At 36.4% G+C, this 18,933-nt stretch overlaps 1 long non-coding RNA gene across 1 annotated transcript in view; it reads right to left on the reverse strand.

Annotated features, from left to right (window-relative positions):
- Positions 1-1,406: 1,406 nt before the first annotated feature.
- LOC138818363 (uncharacterized) overlaps positions 1,407-18,933 on the reverse strand; it is a 40,778-nt gene continuing 23,251 nt past the window's right edge. The window contains exons 2-3 of the long non-coding RNA XR_011369081.1: positions 2,118-2,388; positions 1,407-1,470 (exon numbers count right to left, since the gene is read on the reverse strand). This is a non-coding gene — a long non-coding RNA (uncharacterized lncRNA). The remainder of the gene's footprint in view (positions 1,471-2,117; positions 2,389-18,933) is intronic.

Below are 18,933 nucleotides of genomic sequence, written 5' to 3' on the forward strand. Positions count from 1 at the left end.
ATTATTAAGGTAATCTTTAAACAACACACAATTTTATGTGAATAGTCCTGATTTTTGATGCACAAAGACAACAAAAACAAAACAAATCAAAACGAAGAAATGACACTTGGCAATAGAGCTAGATGCCAGTATCTCATCTCATGAGGCTGAGATTGTAAGACCATGGTTCACAGATGGCTGGGGTAGCAATCCACGAGACATTTATGTTCAATTGTTCAATCAAACACATAGTGAAACCTTGGTTAAAATAGTACAGATTCAGTCAGTCATGAGTGAAAAAAAACAAGCAAGATTTTGAGGCTCTGAGTCAGTTTCATTACTGCACACAGGCACACGCACACACACACACACACACACACACACACACACACACACACACACACACACACACAAACACACACAGCGAATATTAAGAGTGTAAAAAATGAACCTATCTGCCAGGACTATCCTAAGCATATATTAATTAATAAAAATTAGGGAAACCATAGAGCCTATGTTTCTTTGAGTATGGCTTCCTTCACATATTGATTTTTTTCCAAGTCTTTCCATTTTCTTAAGAAAGGGGCTATGTCATTCTTTCTCATAGAAGCATGAAATTCCATTGTGTATATATACCACATTTTCCTGATCCATTCATCTACTGAGGGGCATCAGGACTGGTTCCATATCTTAGATATGGTAATAATGCTGCCAAAAACGTATTTGTGCTGGTAGTTTTAGTGTTCTATTTTTTGGAGTCCGGTCGTGGGGCTTGAACTATGGACATGGACGCTGTCCTTCAGCTCTTCAGCTCCAGTTTAGCGCTCTACCACTTGAGCCACACTGCCACTTCCGGGTTTTTTCTTTTTGCTTATGTGGTACTGAAGAATTGAACCCAGGGACTCTTGCATGCAAACACTACAACTGAGCCACCTTCCCAGCCTGAGAGAAGATATTTTAACTTATTTTCTACACGTAAATTAATATTAAGCAAAGCTAATTAAAATAATTACTTGTTTACTCTTCAGAGGATGAGTATATTACTCTTGGATATCTTTAAGGAAAAGACTTTAGACTCATTACAACTGATGCCTTGCATTGAAATTACAGGCTAAACTTTCTTCTTCATTAAACAAAAGCTTCAGTTCTTTCATATTAGAATTGTAAAATCATAACACCTGAATTTTGATTTGTTTTCCTTTGCTATTTTCAATTCCATTTTTCATCCATTAGCTATCTAGAGATAATTTCGACAAATGCCCATGAATGGGATTGCTGGCTCTAGAGCTATGTACAGTTGACCATACAAAATGATGCTAATTGAAATGGACTCCAAGACATGGAAACAACAATTACTTTTTTTTTTTCAGATATCAACCTTGATGTCAGTAAAGAAGTGTAAATTGATCTTATTTTATTTCATTTGTCTTTGATTTATCTCTGGACATCTCTGTCTTGATTCTGGTACCTTCCATCTTGTATATACATTATCTGATTTGGAGAAAGAAAGGGAAATAACATAATGATGAAAGAAGTGACCCATTGCAACAATGATATTCACAAGACAATATACCAGCAATGAACTTTACAACTTTGGGGTGGGGGGTATGGTTGGGGGTGGGAAAGGATAGGAGAACAACAATGGAGTGGGTAACAATATTCATCAAGGAAAGTACCTTACTCATGTAACTGTAAACACTCTGTGCAGTACCTTTAAATAAAATACAATTTAAAAAATTGAACCTACCCTAGAAAAAATATCCCTTTCAAAATAACCCATCTGTAATAGTACTTGTGAGGGATTCTAGAGTCAAACTGTTATACCTGGAAAGGGATATATTGGGAAGCCATCTCAAACAACAATCAAAAGGCTGAGAGCTGTGCTCTGGAAAGGCCAAACAGTTAAGGGAAGACAGGGGTATGATTTATTACCTCAAAAGTATTTAAGTTAGAGCTGTTGGACACTAAAAGTTTAAGACTTTGGAAACAAGATGTATGTCTGTGCTATGGTTGTAATGATTATTGCTCCCTTCTGCTCCTTAAAAATAAGGGATTCAATTATCACTATGTATACAAACAATACCTCAGTTAATAGTTGTAACCACAAACTAGATTGATGCCTCAGTTTGTGGACATACCTGTAGCCACTCATTACCCCACCCCTGTAGTAGAATGAATATAAAGCATTTTAAACAGGATTTGGGAATCCAGAAGCTGGCAATGAGGCTTTGGGTCCTCTGGTGTCTTCTTTCCTATCACTTCCTGTGATTTCTCAGTTCTTTGGCCAGGTATCCCAACATCTTTGCTGTTCCATGGTTGTGGTTAGTGACAGTACTGATATTTGGGACACCTCAAAACAAACTATGGAAAACACTTCCTCAGAGAAGATTCACAAATGTATAGGAGCACCTGGAAAGAAACCAAACATCACCAGTCATTCTGTGATCCTCTAACAAGAAAGTATAATTCAGGTGTATCTTTACTTCGGATATATATAAGAGATGGACAATTGTCCCTTTTGTTCATTTGGTATTTGGTATTGCGTAAATTTTCAGAAACACATATACATTGTGAAATAATGTTATTTATTTCATAGGTCACAAACCTTGTCACTGGAGTGATGACCCAAATGTCTTATCTCAGTTGCCCGATTCAGTCTTAGATGAGTGTGAATTGCATAATTGTGAACATTTTTCCATGAAACTTAACAACACAAAATGAAGTTTGAAGGTCAGGCCACTACATACCTCCAAAGATTTTACATATATTACAGTAATACACACATAAACTGCTCAGCACTCATAGCACATTGGTGTGTTATAATTGTCTTCAGATCAGAAATATTCTAGAGTTTAAAGTAGAATGATGGGCTGTACATTTTCAATGGAAGAGTGATGATCACCCCATGCAATTTTCTCAGTGGAAAATCTTCCTATACATTTTACTGACTTAGCTTCTACTCTGTGCTGTAAGTAATTTGATGTTTTGACATATGAATTTAATTTTGGCAATTGAGGAAGTCAATGCACATCACTCACAAAAGTTTCTTTATATGTACTGGTATTGCTTTATTGTGAACTTCCTAAAAGCCAGTCATAGGAGCACATGTCCCTAATCCCATCACTTCTGTCACTGAGATGAGGCTTGAAATATCCAGACCACTTGGCAATTCATAGTGAGAAAGTTTCTACAATGAAGGGTGAGAGAATAGAAAAAAGAGCAAATGAATCTTCCAACTGTTTTGTTACATGTTCTATACACTTAGCCATTAAGACACCACAACAGTATTTTTATAACTTCTTACCTACTTTTTTCCTGTTCTGAGATGTTTTATTTATGGATCTCTAAGAAATCATATAAGAATCATAAAATAAATCTATAAATCATATAAGAAATCTTAAAAAATTGTTTGTTTTGGATATATAATTTAAAAGGAATAATTTCAGGAAAGTATTAAGCACATAAAATGTAATGCACACCTAAAATTGTCTATTTATTTAAAACTTCAGCAGTTGTAATTTATTTATTCTAATAAGAAAGATTATAAACTAAGTTACAATAGTATTCCAAACGGAACACAGAACTAGAAAAATGAAGGGTAGCACTAAAGAATGCTACTGCTACTACTAATAGAGTAAGAATAAAATTTAGGCAAAACTCCTTCAGACTAAAAGCCACAGGACAGCCCCAACATTACTTTAATTGTTTCATATGAAGACAAGACCTTTTTTTGTAAATATAAGTTTTCACAGATATTAACATCAGTTGGGTACATATTTCTTAAGTCCTTCAGGAAGGATGTTCTGACAATGTTGATGGAAGCTGACTTCTTTGGGACCTACTACACAATGTGAAGACACCATTCCAAGCACTGCACCTGCATTAGGGTAATTTTAGTGCTCATGATAGTTCTTCCAGTTAGGAAATGAATTAAGTATTTTATTAAAAACAGAAGTAGGCAACAAGGCCAAACAAATTTCCCAAGTACACAATACGGATCAGCTGTAGAACCATAATTCAAATCCAGGTTTCCACCAGGCATATCTGAGGATATTCTGTAAGTTTCACATTCATTACCTTTCAAGATGTATGGAGCAGATGAACCCACATTATCTTCCTAATTATGGTTATAATGAGAATAACATTGCTACAGAATATACATATTTTTAAATTAAAAGGGTGTGGGTAATGACATTGTAGGTGATCTTTATACCAAATAAAGACTGAACCAAAAAGAAAAGTAAGGGGCTGGGAAGGTGGCTCAGTGATAGAGCGCTTGCCTTAAATGCATGAGGTCCTGGGTTCAATTCCTCAGCACCACATAAGCAAAAAGAAAAAAGTTGAAAGTGGTGCTGTGGCTCAAGTGGTAGAGCACTATCCTTGAGCTGAAGAGCTGAAGGACAGCACCCATGCCCAGAGTTCAGGCCCCACGACCGGACCCCCCCCCCAAAAAAAATAAAAGAACCTAGGCCACAAATTTTAGTCATAGTACTAGCACTCATATACCATATATATATATATATATATATATATATATATATATATATATGTGTGTGTGTGTGTGTGTGTGTGTGTGTGTGTGTGTGTGTGTGTGTGTGTGTGTGTGTGTGTGTGTGTGTGTGTGTATGTGTGTGTGTGTGTATATATACACATATATATGCTTCCTAAAATATACAGTTAGTTAATTTGTTGAAACCTGGTCATAGATTAAATATGAGGTGTGAAAAAGTATGTAAGTCTGAAATGACTCCAAGGTATTTTGAGAAGACAGCTGGAAGAGGTATCACTTAATCAGATAGTAATGAGGGATTGGTTTGTAGATAGAGATCAAAGTTCACTTTGGGATATTTTGAGTTTGTTAAAATCAGTAGTTAGGAGTTGTCAATGGACAGGATGCTATTAAGGACTTGAATTAAAGTAAACAGAGATGGAGAAAAAATACAGAAATAATTACTGTACTCAGTGGTAAAAAACATGAGAAGGAATATTACAGAGCTAAGCCCCGTGATACATAAATATGTAACACATGAAAAATGAATTAAAACCGTAATAAGTATGTAATGCAGACTTATATGGGTAGGTATTTTTAATGTTTAAGGGTTATGAAGTGATTGTGTGATGACCTAAAATTTAAGAAATTCGTAAGTTCAACTATCCTTTGGGCCAACCATAGCTGATAGTTTAAGGTAAACGGGGCCACAATAGTGTGTCTTGATTTACCAAAGTGAAAATAGGCCAATATATGGAAAGCCTCTTTTTGGACATGTGGTTGGAGTGGCAATTACTGCAGTTTGTTCAACTGTCAGTAGAAAGCTACAGGTTTAGCACAATGATAGAAATCTTTCAGGGATCTGGTAGATTTTCCCCCTGTCTTCAATTTCCCTTTTTTCTGAGAGCTAAAATATCACTACTGGAAGCCTGTCCAAATTGTGCCTTTGGCAAGTTAACGGATAGTCAGTCTAACACATGCCCAAATAAAAGAGAATTGGAACAGGTTTACATTGAGCACTCACAGTAGACGGGTCTCTGGACTTTCTCAGGAAAAGCCTTCTGCCATTGTGGGATGGATAGGGCTGGATAATATGCAAAATAGACACCATAGATTGAAAGTATTCTGCTAAGTTAACACTTGAGATATCGGATGTTTTAACTGCATTGTATTGATTTTATGAATCAGTTAATAAGATTCTTCATGCCATATGATTTTACTAGACTGTAAAACGCATGCGTATAGCATTTCTTTTGTATAACATATAGTATGTTTTGAAATTTGGTATAAAATATTTGTCTTTTCATTTATTTATTTTTAATATGTATTACTCTAGTTTTCAAGAGTAGGGAAATGCCCTGGAACTTTGTAATTTGATGTCATATGTAATTTATTTTTTTAAATTCTTAATTAGTGTCTATTGCAGTCCCCGGCTATATGTAATTTAAACTGTACTTTTCTTCAAGTGTATCATCCTACGCTGAAGTTTTTTTCTTACAAGCTTTCTAATAAATATGTAGTGTATTCAATTTTGAAAAGTACTGCTGTACCTCCCACTTATTTGTGGCATTTCTGAAATCCAAGTTCCTCTATGTGTCAGGGTGGATACTTTTGCTTGTAACAGTTTTGTTATTGAATACATAGCATCTGACTACTTAGGGAACAAAGGATGTGAAGTTACAGTATCCCAATAAAGAACTTCCAGGACAATTCAAGGGCAACTCATGTACTCTCTGTGTAGGTGAATAGGAGCATAGAAAAGAAAGTCTTATACATGAAAGTGACTGGGAGTGTGTGCACATGGGTATTCACTTATTTATCTGTTGTTATAGTTTTACATATTCAATATTTTTCATTTTATATATATATATATATGATCACAATTTCCAAAATCCAGAGAACCACATCCATGGGCCACGCTTTCCTATGTTGCTCTTTGGGTAATAAGAATGAAACCTGCTATTTTCCTGTGGTAGAGAAATAACTCAGAAATTCAAACATTTTTCTTTCAATATGTTGCCTGTTCCTACATCTAAAATGAGGAAGTCTGTTAATATGTAATACATGTTATAATCTATTTAATATATTTATACAATGTATAATATATTCTATATTATATATAATAACTGAATGTTATATATTCATTAGGAAAAATACAACAAACGTATCTATGTCCATACTTTCCCAGCCATGATTAGGTTCAGTAAAGATAGGTGCATTACATCTCAACAGGAAAAGTCTACTGAAGTTTTGATGACCTTGAGCTAGATAAGGAGAATTTCTGTAAAATGAGCCTCTCTTCAATTATGAGAAAAGATAAGTTTGGAAGTTTTTTTTGTTTTATTTTTTTGTTTTTATTTAGGCCGGACAAGGAGCCTGAACTCTGGGCCTGAGCACTGATGACCTCTTCAATTCAAGGCTAGTTCCCTACCACTCAAGCCATAACAGCACTTCTGGCTTTTTTTTGCTTATGTGGCACTGAAGAATTGAACCCTAGGCATTGTCCCTGAGCTCAAGGCTCGTGCTCTACCACTTGAACCACAGCACCACTTCTGGCTTTTTCTGCCTGGGATTGCTTTGAATCATAATACTCAGATCTCAGCCTCCCAGGTAGCTAGGATTACAGGTGTGAGCAACCAGTGCCCAGCAAGTCCCTCTCTTTTAGATATTATTCTAAAAGCCTCCTATCCAAGGTCACTCCTAAGATAATAAATGGACCTATGCCAATAGTTCCTTCATACTCTCATCTCCTCTTATGGCTATGGTGTGTCTTTTCCATTGTATCCTGAACCTACTTCACAGTTCTCTTCCTAATCCATGATTCTAGATGTATTACTAATAATTACCTAAATTTTGTGGCTATAAACCCTAAATTACTCAACTATTTATTTAATTTATTTTTTTTTCAATATGATCGTGGTTCTGTACAAATCTGAGCTTATACTCACCTCTTGCATCTACCTCTTGGCATGAGCAGAGCCTGGGCCTAATCTACTTTAAATGCAAGAGGTTAGCCAAAGAACAGCCTACAGTATTCCTGCATAGGAGTCAGTACAGGTAGTTGAATGTCTGAAAGAAGCAATGCATTCCTGACATGAGAAGGGGTGAGAGAGACAACAGCCTACAGAGCAAACTGGCAGTCACAACATTTAACAACTTCTCCTTTGGGGAAACTGACCTCCTGCAAAGTGGCAGCGAGATAACTTTAATTTTCTTATATGAAGGAAGTTGTCATGTCTCACTACATAAATCCCTTGTAATCAAAGTGAGGGTCATTCTTTTGTTTCCACCTTAGGCCCAGTCTCAGTTTATGTCAGACTTTGCTCAGACTCTATTCCTACCGGAAGGTCCCTGATGAGGAGGAAATTGTGATCTCTTGGCTTCTGACTGGCCCATTGGGACCTGAGGCCACTTTTAGTTTTCAACATGTTCCTTGTGACAATGGGAAAGCTCATTCTTTGAATTGTGCCCTAGTATCTAATCTCTTCAGAGAAATCAAGGAATGACAGATTCTTCCTGAGTGAGTGAGTTTCTCCATTTCCAAAGAGGTCAATTAATATCTGATTCTGAGACCCAGGTGAAAGTCCTTTACCAGATCCTCCAAGCTGGAGTGGATGTTAGCTCAGACTCCAAGCCATCCTCATATTTCTCCAGCTCTTTCTCATGAACCAAACTGTGACAGGAGTTTAGTTCAGAAACAAGGAGAAATGAGAGAATCAGAAGAACCATTGGCAGGGTGAGGAATTTAGAGATTTTGTCTGAAAAAAAGGGCTCAGAAAATCTAGAATCAGGGGGCTGGGAAGGTTGCTCAGTGGTAGAGCGCTTGCCTTGCATGCCTGAGGCCCTGGGTTCCATTCCTCAGCACCACATAAGCAAAAAGAAAAACCGGGAAGTGGCTCTGTGGCTCAAGTGGTAGAGCGCTAGCTTTGAGCTGAAGAGATGAGGGACAGTGCCCAGGCCAGAGTTCAGGCCCCAGGACCGGACACGCCCCTCCCCAAAAAAAGAAAATCTAGGATAACTCACATCATTAGGGAATCACATCATAGATTAGGGAATAAATGTAATAAATTACTATCTAAATTACTAACTCCACTACTCTACATTACAAGTGTTCTGTCAAAAGTTAGCTGTCCTAGCTCTATTTTGATCAGGAAAACAGAGCATATTCTTTCCTTACAAAGTTCTACTGAGGATCTTTATCCATACCCCAGGTTGTTCTTACTCTCTACTTCTCTGTTACTTTCTCTACTTCTCTGTTACTTTCCTTTGCTGCATTCAATCAATGACTCTTGAATGTGTTAGCATCTTCTAATCCATTTGTTATAAAGTAAAACAAATTATGGGGAAACATATATCTATGGTACATTTTCTTCAGGGGCATATTTATTTGATATTATTAAGTATTATTTTAATAGTTTCATTGTTAATACTTGAGAAAAATATTTTACTATTAGCAGTAATTAGTTGCACATTTTTTTGGTATTTTTCCATGTCTGTGTATTTTTTAAGCTTCTAACATCGTCTTTTCACCCAACTGTTGCCTTCTTAAAATTGCTTCAAATTATAAACTATATATGATGGTCCTCTATGTGTTCACTGATATATTTAAATTTTGATCTAATATCTACATATTATAGGAAATCTTCAACCTATTGCAATTGGTCTGAAAATCAATATGGATGTTCGTCATTAAAGCAAAAACACAATGCCACAAAACTTAGTGAAAGTAGGATGATTAGGTATATATTCAAAATATTTAGCAATGATACAGTACAAACATTCACTTCTCATATACCAGAACATGTTTATAGCTATGAATAGCACATTTTCTTCATTCCCTCTTTCTGGTGCATCTAGGTTGATTACACAGCTTGGTTGCTATAGAATATTGCTGCCATGAACATGTATGTTCATGTTGATTTATATTCCTTCAATATGTATCCAATTGCAGTAAAGGTCATCAAAATATCTGTCTTTTTGGTATTGTGTAAACTTCCATTAAGATATCCCTATGGGTTACACTAGTTTACAATGCCACAAAACCAAATATAGTTCCTGATTTATTTACCTCTCCAGCAGTTTATTTATTTGAGTGGTGGTAGCTATTCTGGTGTGTAAGATAGGATCTCAGTGACTTTCCTCTTTATTTTCCTTCTTATTTGCTATGTGGATATGAATCTCAAAAATTTCATTTATTTATTAAACACTTACATTTGTACTTCATTCCTGATTAGTGTCTTTCTTTTTCTTTGGTAATTGATCAATTTTTAAGATTTATAACATTTGATTTTTTCCCATTACAAATACTCATTTCAGTTAGTAAAAAGATTTTTTTTCATTACAGTGGTGCACAATTAACTAAAACCAACAGATTGTACATTTATATCACTGGATGTTTTTGTTTGTATTTACAGCCAGGAAATTGTTTCAATAAAGATGCTGAACTCCTTTCATTGATATAATGAAAGTATAGTATCTCATATTGGCCTAAACTAATCTCAGAATTAACAGTCAGAGCCTGGGCCACCACAGTCTGGGCTAAGTAAAACCACTAACACAGCATAAACTGCATTTAAAGAGATCAAATGGCTTCATAAAAGATGGAAGAAAGGCATCACCTTCATGAAGCAAATGTTGAAGTTCACAAGCAGACCTTAGGAATCTGAATATCAAGAAGATCAAAGGATAAAAGTATTTAGAAGGACAACTTTAGAACTCAAAATTGGGGAGGTGGGACAAACAATAGATACCAAAACTCAATGCTGAAGGGAAGGAGAATTTTACCCCAAACCTCAGCTGTGTCTGACTCTCTCACACTACACACACAGACACACACACAGACACACACACACACACACAGACACACACACACACACACACACACACACACACACACACACACACACACACACACACACACCGAGTGAGAGATCTTTGCCAAAGCACAGGCATTCTGGACTTAGACACCGAATACTCCGAAACTATCCATTGTGAAGGCCTTTACTGAAAGTACCCATTGTAAGTAGACATTTACTGAAATTTAGAACTCAGGTTCCTGGAAAAACCGTGAAATGTCACAATAAAGTTCTGCCCATAACTCCCCTAACAATAGCCTTCAGCGGATGACAGGAAATACCTAAAGCTTCAGATTATTTTTACTTTTTTATTTTTTTTTACTTTTTATTGTGAAAATACTGTACAATGGAGCTACAGATACATGGGCAAGATAAGGAGTACATTTCTTATCAAGCATTGTAGCCTCCTCCTTTGTTTCCCCCTCCCATCCCTTCCCATTGTCCCCCTGCTCCCCCTTCGAATCCTCCTCCCCCATTCCCCTCACCAAAGTTGTAGAGTTAGTTTTTCTCCATAAGAATTTGTACATCTCATTGTTGCAATGGGTCCACCTGTATCCCTATTTAAATGATTTGTTTTTTTTCCCCTTCTCCTCCACAAATCATTGCTCATTGCTTAGCCTGCACTCGCTAGCCAATAAGATTGTTATAAGATCACCCAGTTAACAGAAGGGTCGGGGATCTCAACTCTGACCCACTGCAATGGTGACAGTTGTGAGTCCAGGCTCGACCTTGCAATAAATGACCCTAATGTGGTCACGTGACAACTGGCTCCACGGTGGTCTTGGGGATCTTTAGCTAAGCACAAGGCTAGTGTACACAGAGAACCCCAGGGGCAGCTGTATCTGGAACAATGAAGCTTTTTTCCTCTTCTTTTCAGATAATCAATCATGATGTTGCAGTTGGCTCCACAGCTGCTCCACACCTGAGCAGGAGGAAGGAAAGGATGCCTTAGACTGCAGGATGGCCTTGTGTAACCCTGGATTTATGTGTAAGAATGCAGTTTGTGGTCCTTAGACAGGGGCGGCCAAGCTGAAATGGTGGTAAACTTGGCCTGGAGGATGGCACCCTGTGAGCCCTGCATGCATGGTGAAGCAGCTGGAAAGTCCTGTGAACATCTCCGGGATTGCCTCTCAGTGGATTGGACAAATTGACTCCTGTAGTTGCACATGGCAGGAGGCAGGAGGAGAGCAGGAATCCAGAAGATGGGAGAGGCACAGAAGCAAATGCACCTCTCCATTGAGACTCCTTGGCCATTCTAAGGAGGTTCACAACCCACACGTGGCGGCCACTGCACAGGTCCCCAGAGGCCCTATTGTCTGAGGAGCAGTTCCTGGTCCTGATCCAGAGCTGGAACTTCCCAAGTGGCCCTGAGCTTGGCTGGGCTGGAGCGGAGCCTACCAGCCATGTTTCCTCTGCTCTGCTGAGTATAGCCTCCTAGCAGCTGCCCAGGCTACAGCACCCACAACAGGCCACCTCCTTGGGGCAGGCTGAAGCTGTGCTGACAATTCCTGCCTGGTGCCTGCTTCAAGGCAAGAGCCAGGCTTAGCCCACAGCAGAGCTGGCCCTCACTTCCAAGGGCATCGAGAGAGGCATGACAACCACATGCCCAGCCTTGCTGCCCTCACTGCCCCTAGAGGTTACCTATAAGTCCCTGCCTTTGTTCTTGAAATTCTTCAGCCATTGGTTGTCTCATTTCTCATTATCTGTTTGAGTGTGACTCGAGACTTCTTCCTCTCCTCACCAAGCTAACATGCCCTAGCAAAGCCACCCCAACTACCGATCTACCATGTATTATGTGATTTTTTTGTTTCTCTTCTATTTTCTTCCTCCATGGTATAACCCGTTTCCAATGTATTTGAGGTCGGTGAGCTCCAACTTGCATATACAAATTTCTAATGTGGGGAGGAGAAGGGAAATAAAATGCTGAAAGAAGTACACAGTATGACCCATTGTTACAATGAGATGAACAAGACACTATGTTGAAAATGAACTTTACTAGTTGGGGATGAAAGGGGAGAGTTGGGGAGGTGGGGAGAAAAGGGATGGCAGGGAAAAACAAAAGAGGAGGTAACAATGTTCGTTAGATAATGTACTCACTAACTTACTTATGAAACTCTAATCCCTCTGTCTACCATTTTCACAATTAAAAAAAAAACATGAATTATCCTGGAGTACATTAAGTTCAAATTTCCTAAATGCTCTGTAAATTAAGACCAATTTTAAGTGGGAAGTAGGTTCTCAGAAATATTTTTTTGTCAGTGTTTGTTTTGTGCATTATTGCCCAAGTGTACATAAATTAACAGAAAGAGAAACAATAGGAATAGGAGAAAGAGAAGTTCTGTGTTTAAGTATAATGGTTCAATAAACTATAGAAGACTCTGCAAATAAGACAACTTTGAAACAATAAAGCCAAGGCCAGTATTTAGACCTATGGGAGTGACATAGAGAAAGCATTACTCCTAAATGGAACATGAAGGATGAGGCCACTCTCTTTCTTCTACTAGCTCTAAATCATGGTAGCTAATCATGCAAATTTGTAAAAACTAGAATGGAAGAATAATTCTGGTTCCAAGCAAGTCATATATAAGACCATGGACTTAAATGGGGAAAAAAAAGGCCATGTTGAGAGAGCAGAAATTATTCTAGCAATGAACTGGTGGCTAAGATCATATTTCTTTTTCTTTCTTTTTCTTTTCTTTTTCTTTTGATGGTAGTGGGGCTTGAACTCCATGCCTGGGCACTGTCCCTCTACTCTTCAGCTCAAAGCTTGTGCTGTACCTCTTGAGCCACAGCACCACTTCCAGTTTTCTGGTGGTTAATTAGAGATAAGTGCCTCAGAAACTTTCCTACTCATGCTGGATTTGAACTGCAATCTTCAGATCTCAGTCTCCTGATTAGCTAGGATTACAGGTGTGAGACACTGGCAATCTGCTTAGGATCACATGTAATTCACTTGCAATATATTATCTCCTTTTATTGTATACATTTTAGTGCTTTGGAAGTGAATTGTACCTTCATAGGTTTTCAAAGCTAGTATGAAGGCTGAAGCTACACCATTTTACAAGATTGTTCTGACTGACCTGTATTACTTGAATTTACATAGGAGTTTATTGAGCAGGTGGACCCATATTCCACAGAGATATCTAGATGTTTGATAGTCACTCATATTTTGTACCTTCAAAAAACACAAGACCCCAGATATTATATGTAGAAAAATGTGTTCAGAGACTACTTGAAACAACTAAAATTAACTCAGGAATTAGTTAAGATTTAGATAACAGTGTAGCATAACAAAGCTGAATGATACATTGAGCTGTACAACAGAGGAAAGTGAGAGGAGAAAGAATGATGGGCCACATAGGAGCTATATGTGATTGCTATTGTGTTTCAAAAACCAGAAAGACTTCAGAGAAGAGAAGGAGAAAAATAAAGTGTCCTGAGAGAAGTTTCTTTTTAATCCATCTAATAGCTTGTACTAAAATCAGTGGAAATGGGAAAAATTAAAATAGAAATTAAAGCGTTGTATATGCATGTTTTAATAGGAATATGATAATTTTCAAAGAAATAAGAGAGAGAATAGTTAAACTCTAAAGGGAAAAGGAATGAAGAGAGAAAGAAGCAAAGTAAAACTTTATCAATAACAAACACAAGAGTTTGGAAGTGGAAATATTCTAAATTACAATAAAAATTGCTAGCGTGGATAGAATATGGATCACATGTTATCATATATAATTTTGAAAAAGCATACTAGGAATGAAAGTCATGGTTTAAAACACTATTTGGATTATAACTAGACAGTATAGCTCAGTAGTAAACCATTGGCTTTGCATATGTGAAGCAATGGTGTGAACTCCCAAGCATTACAAAGTACACACAAAGCACACACACACACACACAAACCACATAAACACACACACACACACACACACCACATACACACATTTGCAATATTGATATTATCATATTAAACGGAGGAAATTATCACAAACTGTAAAAGTATGTTAATATATGAAATAATAATATTGCTCGTAGTATTTAAAAGTTTAGTAGAAAGTAAATAGTCACAATATACTTGGATTTTAATAGATTAAGTAAATTGAAAATTAATAGAAGACATGAGAACTTTTGCAAATAAGTTTTGTGTTTTTTTTTTCTTTTTTTTTTTTTTTTTTTTGGTGATGTGGTGCTGGGGAATCGAACCCAGGGCCTCATGCATGCAAGGCAAGCGCTCTACCACTGAGCCACCTTCCCAGCCCATAAGTTTTAAATAATAAACATTTTGAAACATGTGTCCTTTTATTTTAACAAATGTTTGATATTACTGGTGTTTTAACTCAAGATTTAGAATATGATAGCGAGGTGTTGTATATAACGCTAGGGATGGCTATATCCATAATAATTTCACTCTGAATAGTTTTATACTAAGGTCTCATAGTTTCCCAGTCTCTCCCGAATTACAAACTCTATTTACACTTCCCACCATAGCTAGAAAATGGATTTCACAAATCACCATGCCGAGCTCAAAGTTTTTTTTTTTTAATTCAAATAAAAGTACTTCCAAAAAGTGACCAAGTAATGAAGCCTTTCTTAGTAAAGTATGTGCTTCTTGAAAATACTGTAAGTATTTGTTACCTGGACAAATATTTTTATACTATAAGAAAATAAATGTATTTAGATTCACTAACCATATAAAATTAAGAAATTAATTTTTAAATAGCCACATGTTAAATATCATAAAAGCAAAATATATGTGTCTGAATAATTTACATGTGTAAAAATCATGCAAAATTAAATTAACTGATTTAAACTTTGAAAAAAGAATTACTCTAAAGAAACAAAAGGAAACATTTAAGCTCAAAATTTGAAATTTAGAAAATAAAATGAAGTAGGGGCTGGGAAGGTAGCTCAGTTGTAGATCACTTGCCTTGCAAGCATGAGGCCCTAGGTTCGATTCCTCAGCACCACAAAAGCAAAAAGAAAAAAGCCGGAAGTGGTGCTGTGGCTCAAGTGGCTCAAGCGCTATCCTTGAGCTGAAGAGCTGAGGGACAGGGCTCAGGCCCAGACTTCAGGCCCCACAACTTGACCCCCCCCCCAAAAAAAGAAAAGAAAATGAAGTATACTCTTTAGTTGACTTAATTAAGTGTAAACGCTCTGTAAATCAATTTTATAATAAAAAATGCTTGAACAAAAAAAGCAAAAGTACCCATTGATCAATGGCAACAGCAAAAGCATCAATAGTTCTTGTTTTGAGTGTACAAAAATATCGTTGGAATATATAACAATGTTCCTTCCTGAAGAAATGTACTCATTACCTCATTTATGTAACTGTAACCCCTGTGTACATTACCATTACAATAAAATTAATTTGAAATTAAAAATAAACCAAATAATATACCAATTAAGAATTCTTAGAAGCTATTGGTTAAAAACATTGTAAAAAACTCCCCTAAATATCCAAGGAATATACTTTGATGATACTATTTAAATGCTTCAACTTCAGCAGAAAAGCAAAAAGTTTAAAAACTGTTACAAAGTAATGTAATAAATCAGAATATATTACTATTAATAATAATCATATGACAAATTTATAGTGGTAGTCAAATATGTAAGAAATGAGGCAATTTGCCATTCATTTGCACTTAATAAGCGAGAAAGAATTTTCTAGGTCTTTTTAAATTATCATAAGTTTAATGAAGAAATTATTCTGTCATATCATATGATAATCAGACAAAGCTGATATTAGAACAAAGAACATATTTATTAAGTTTTTGGATGTTAATGTATATACTTATTTTGGTTATGGAAAATGTTGGGATTTCAACTTGGGGTATATTGTTCTTGCAGGCCGGCATCATAGCTGTGGTTAATTTTAGGATAGTGGTTCCCTTTCCACAAAAACATGCATCTGATCTGTCCTTTTAGCCTTCCCATCATCAATGGCATCAGAGATGCACACCAAAATTTCTAGCTTGCTATCTTGCTTGGCCTGGATCCTCAGTCCTTCCAATCTTAGTTTCTAGATAGTGCAGGATGGTGGAAATGATCCAATTCACCCAGCTATAGATTGAGAAATAAGTCCACTAAATTTTGGCCTGGGTTCTGTCCTCAAGGCTCCTAAGTAGGTAAGAGTACACATGTGATACCCTGGTGCCAAGCAGTAAGAATATTTTTAAAGCAAGTGGACATATATATGACTTAGGCTTGTGAATACCTCACGAAAAGAATAAAAGAGTAGTGAAGCACAGAGGATAGGTAGAATTTTAACTAGCTACTCAGAGGCTGAATAAGCTTAGCTAGCTACTCAGGAGTCTGAGATCTGAAGACCACTGTTCCATCATGAAAATACAAGCGATTATCTCAAAAAAAAAAAAAAACACAGCAGAATTGTAGCAGTGGCTGAAGTAGTAGACCACTATCCTTGGGCACAGAAGCTGAGGAATAGTTCCCAGGGACTGTCAAGCCTCAAGAATGATGAATGCATGCATGAGCATATGCACATGTTCGTGTGCGTACTCGTACATGCATGCACACATATACAAACACAAATTAATATTTCAATGTGAACTTATTTATTTTTTTACCTTGCTGTACTTTATTTCCCTGTATTAGTTCACAAATTAACAAAATCAGCTAAGGACCTATTTACATAAAATTCATCATGTTTCTCTAAAATCTACTCTCTTTTTGGAAGCCTGCTTTTATTTGTCCCAAAAGTAAATTATTCAGGAAGTCAATTCATCACTCTCAAGTCTATAGTATTAGATGATTGTTTAGGTTCCTCCTAGCAATATGATTTTTTGAAATCCTGCATCAAGCAATATATTTCTTTCACTAGAAGAGAAACCTCTGTCAAACAATTAATAATAGCTTATTCTCCTCCTGGCATTCATCTGTAGTTTTATTTTCTTCATATATTTCATGATCTCTCTGTGTATGCCAAAGTCTGCGCTTAGCATGTGTATACCATTCATAGATACTGAAATTGCTTTTGAATAAATAATGTTCACACTGACTATCTTGAAAAAGAAGAATTGGTTTCTTAGCACTTTAGGTAAGAACTTGAGGGAAAGAAACAAAAGGAAAAGTGAGGAACAACTCAACACATAGATTCAAATGAAACAAAACAACCCAAGAAAACAAAAATTAATTCAGTACTCAAAAACCTGCAGGAAATGAAAGATTTAAAAAAAATCAGCTATGACAAGCTTATGAAATTCGTGACTACATGGGAGTGCACTGTTTAGAGGATAGTGGCTAAAGGCCAGACTGAACATAAAGTTCTGTACACAATGCCATGCACCTGTTATTCTAAATTCCAGGAAGAATAACATCAAGTGCCCTGAGACCAAGTTCATACACTAGTAAGAAGCCAGTTTCTAGATGAAAAATAATCAGGATAACTTAGGGAGGGCTGGGGGCATGAAAAAGTGGTAAGAACATCCATTTAAGGGGCACAAAACACTCAATCAAACTATAGTATTAGGGGTAAAAAAGTTATGATTTAAATAATTAGAACAATTGTAGTACTTGAGTATTTGAGTGGAGAAAAATCCATTAGAGAGATAGAATGAACCCACTTTCCAATGCTACTTTAGTGGTAATGTTTAGTGGTACTTGAGACAAAACAGAGTTACCTTGCAAATGAGCATGGATGTACATTTGGATGATGGAAATACTCTACTTATAGAGGTGTAAATTAGATTTTTTGGATAGATTGTAGTTCTTGAACTAAGAGCCTGGGTGATGTCCTTGAGCTTTTTCTCTCAAGGTTACCACTCTAATACTTTGAGCCACAGTTCCAATTCTGATTTTCTGTTGGTTGTTTGGAGATAAAAGGCTCATGGACTTTCCTGCCCACGATGGCTTCAAACCATGATCTTCAGATCTTATCCTCCTGTGTAACCAGGATTCCAGGCATGAGCTGTCGACGTTTTTAATAATTCAGTAAATTGTATAGTTACAGAAGTTATAAATTATCATTGTAACCTGTGTAATATAGGTGTATGTATAGATCAATGCATACAGTTAGAAATATATTGACATATTTTGCATCTACAGTAGATTTATGAAATCATCCTTCATTATAAAATAAAATGGAAACAAATTTTATAAGGAGAAAAACAAAGGGAATTGTTACACGTTACTACTTGTTGAATGGAAGATGAATTGTGAGAATCAGTTTGGGAAAACCATCTCTACTTTAATAAAATGGATAATTGCTATTAATTTCAATCAACTTTGGTGGGGGGGAGTATTGGATGAGGGGGCGGGCAGAGGCTGGGAACGGATGTGAAGGGTAAACAAAGAGGAGGCTGCAATTCTTGATAAGAAATGTACTCATTATCTTGCCCATGTAATTGTAACTCCTCTGTACACTATGTTCACCAATAAAATAAAATAAAATAAAAAAGAAATAAAAAAGAAAAATGTGTAGGGAAAAGTTATATAAAGATCCATTACACGTAAATCATGATTTATTGAATGGAAATTCCCTTGTAAAACTAGTTAAGATAATAAAAATATAATTAAAAACAATGGAGACATCTAATCTTAAACTGTGTTCTCTTAAACCATGAGTCAATATAATAGTTTCCTCCTCAGAAATTTTCT

Source organism: Dipodomys merriami, unplaced genomic scaffold (assembly GCF_024711535.1).
Source record: "Dipodomys merriami isolate MVZ:Mamm:240054 unplaced genomic scaffold, mDipMer1.0.p SCAF_742, whole genome shotgun sequence".
Taxonomy (NCBI): Eukaryota; Metazoa; Chordata; class Mammalia; order Rodentia; family Heteromyidae; genus Dipodomys; species Dipodomys merriami.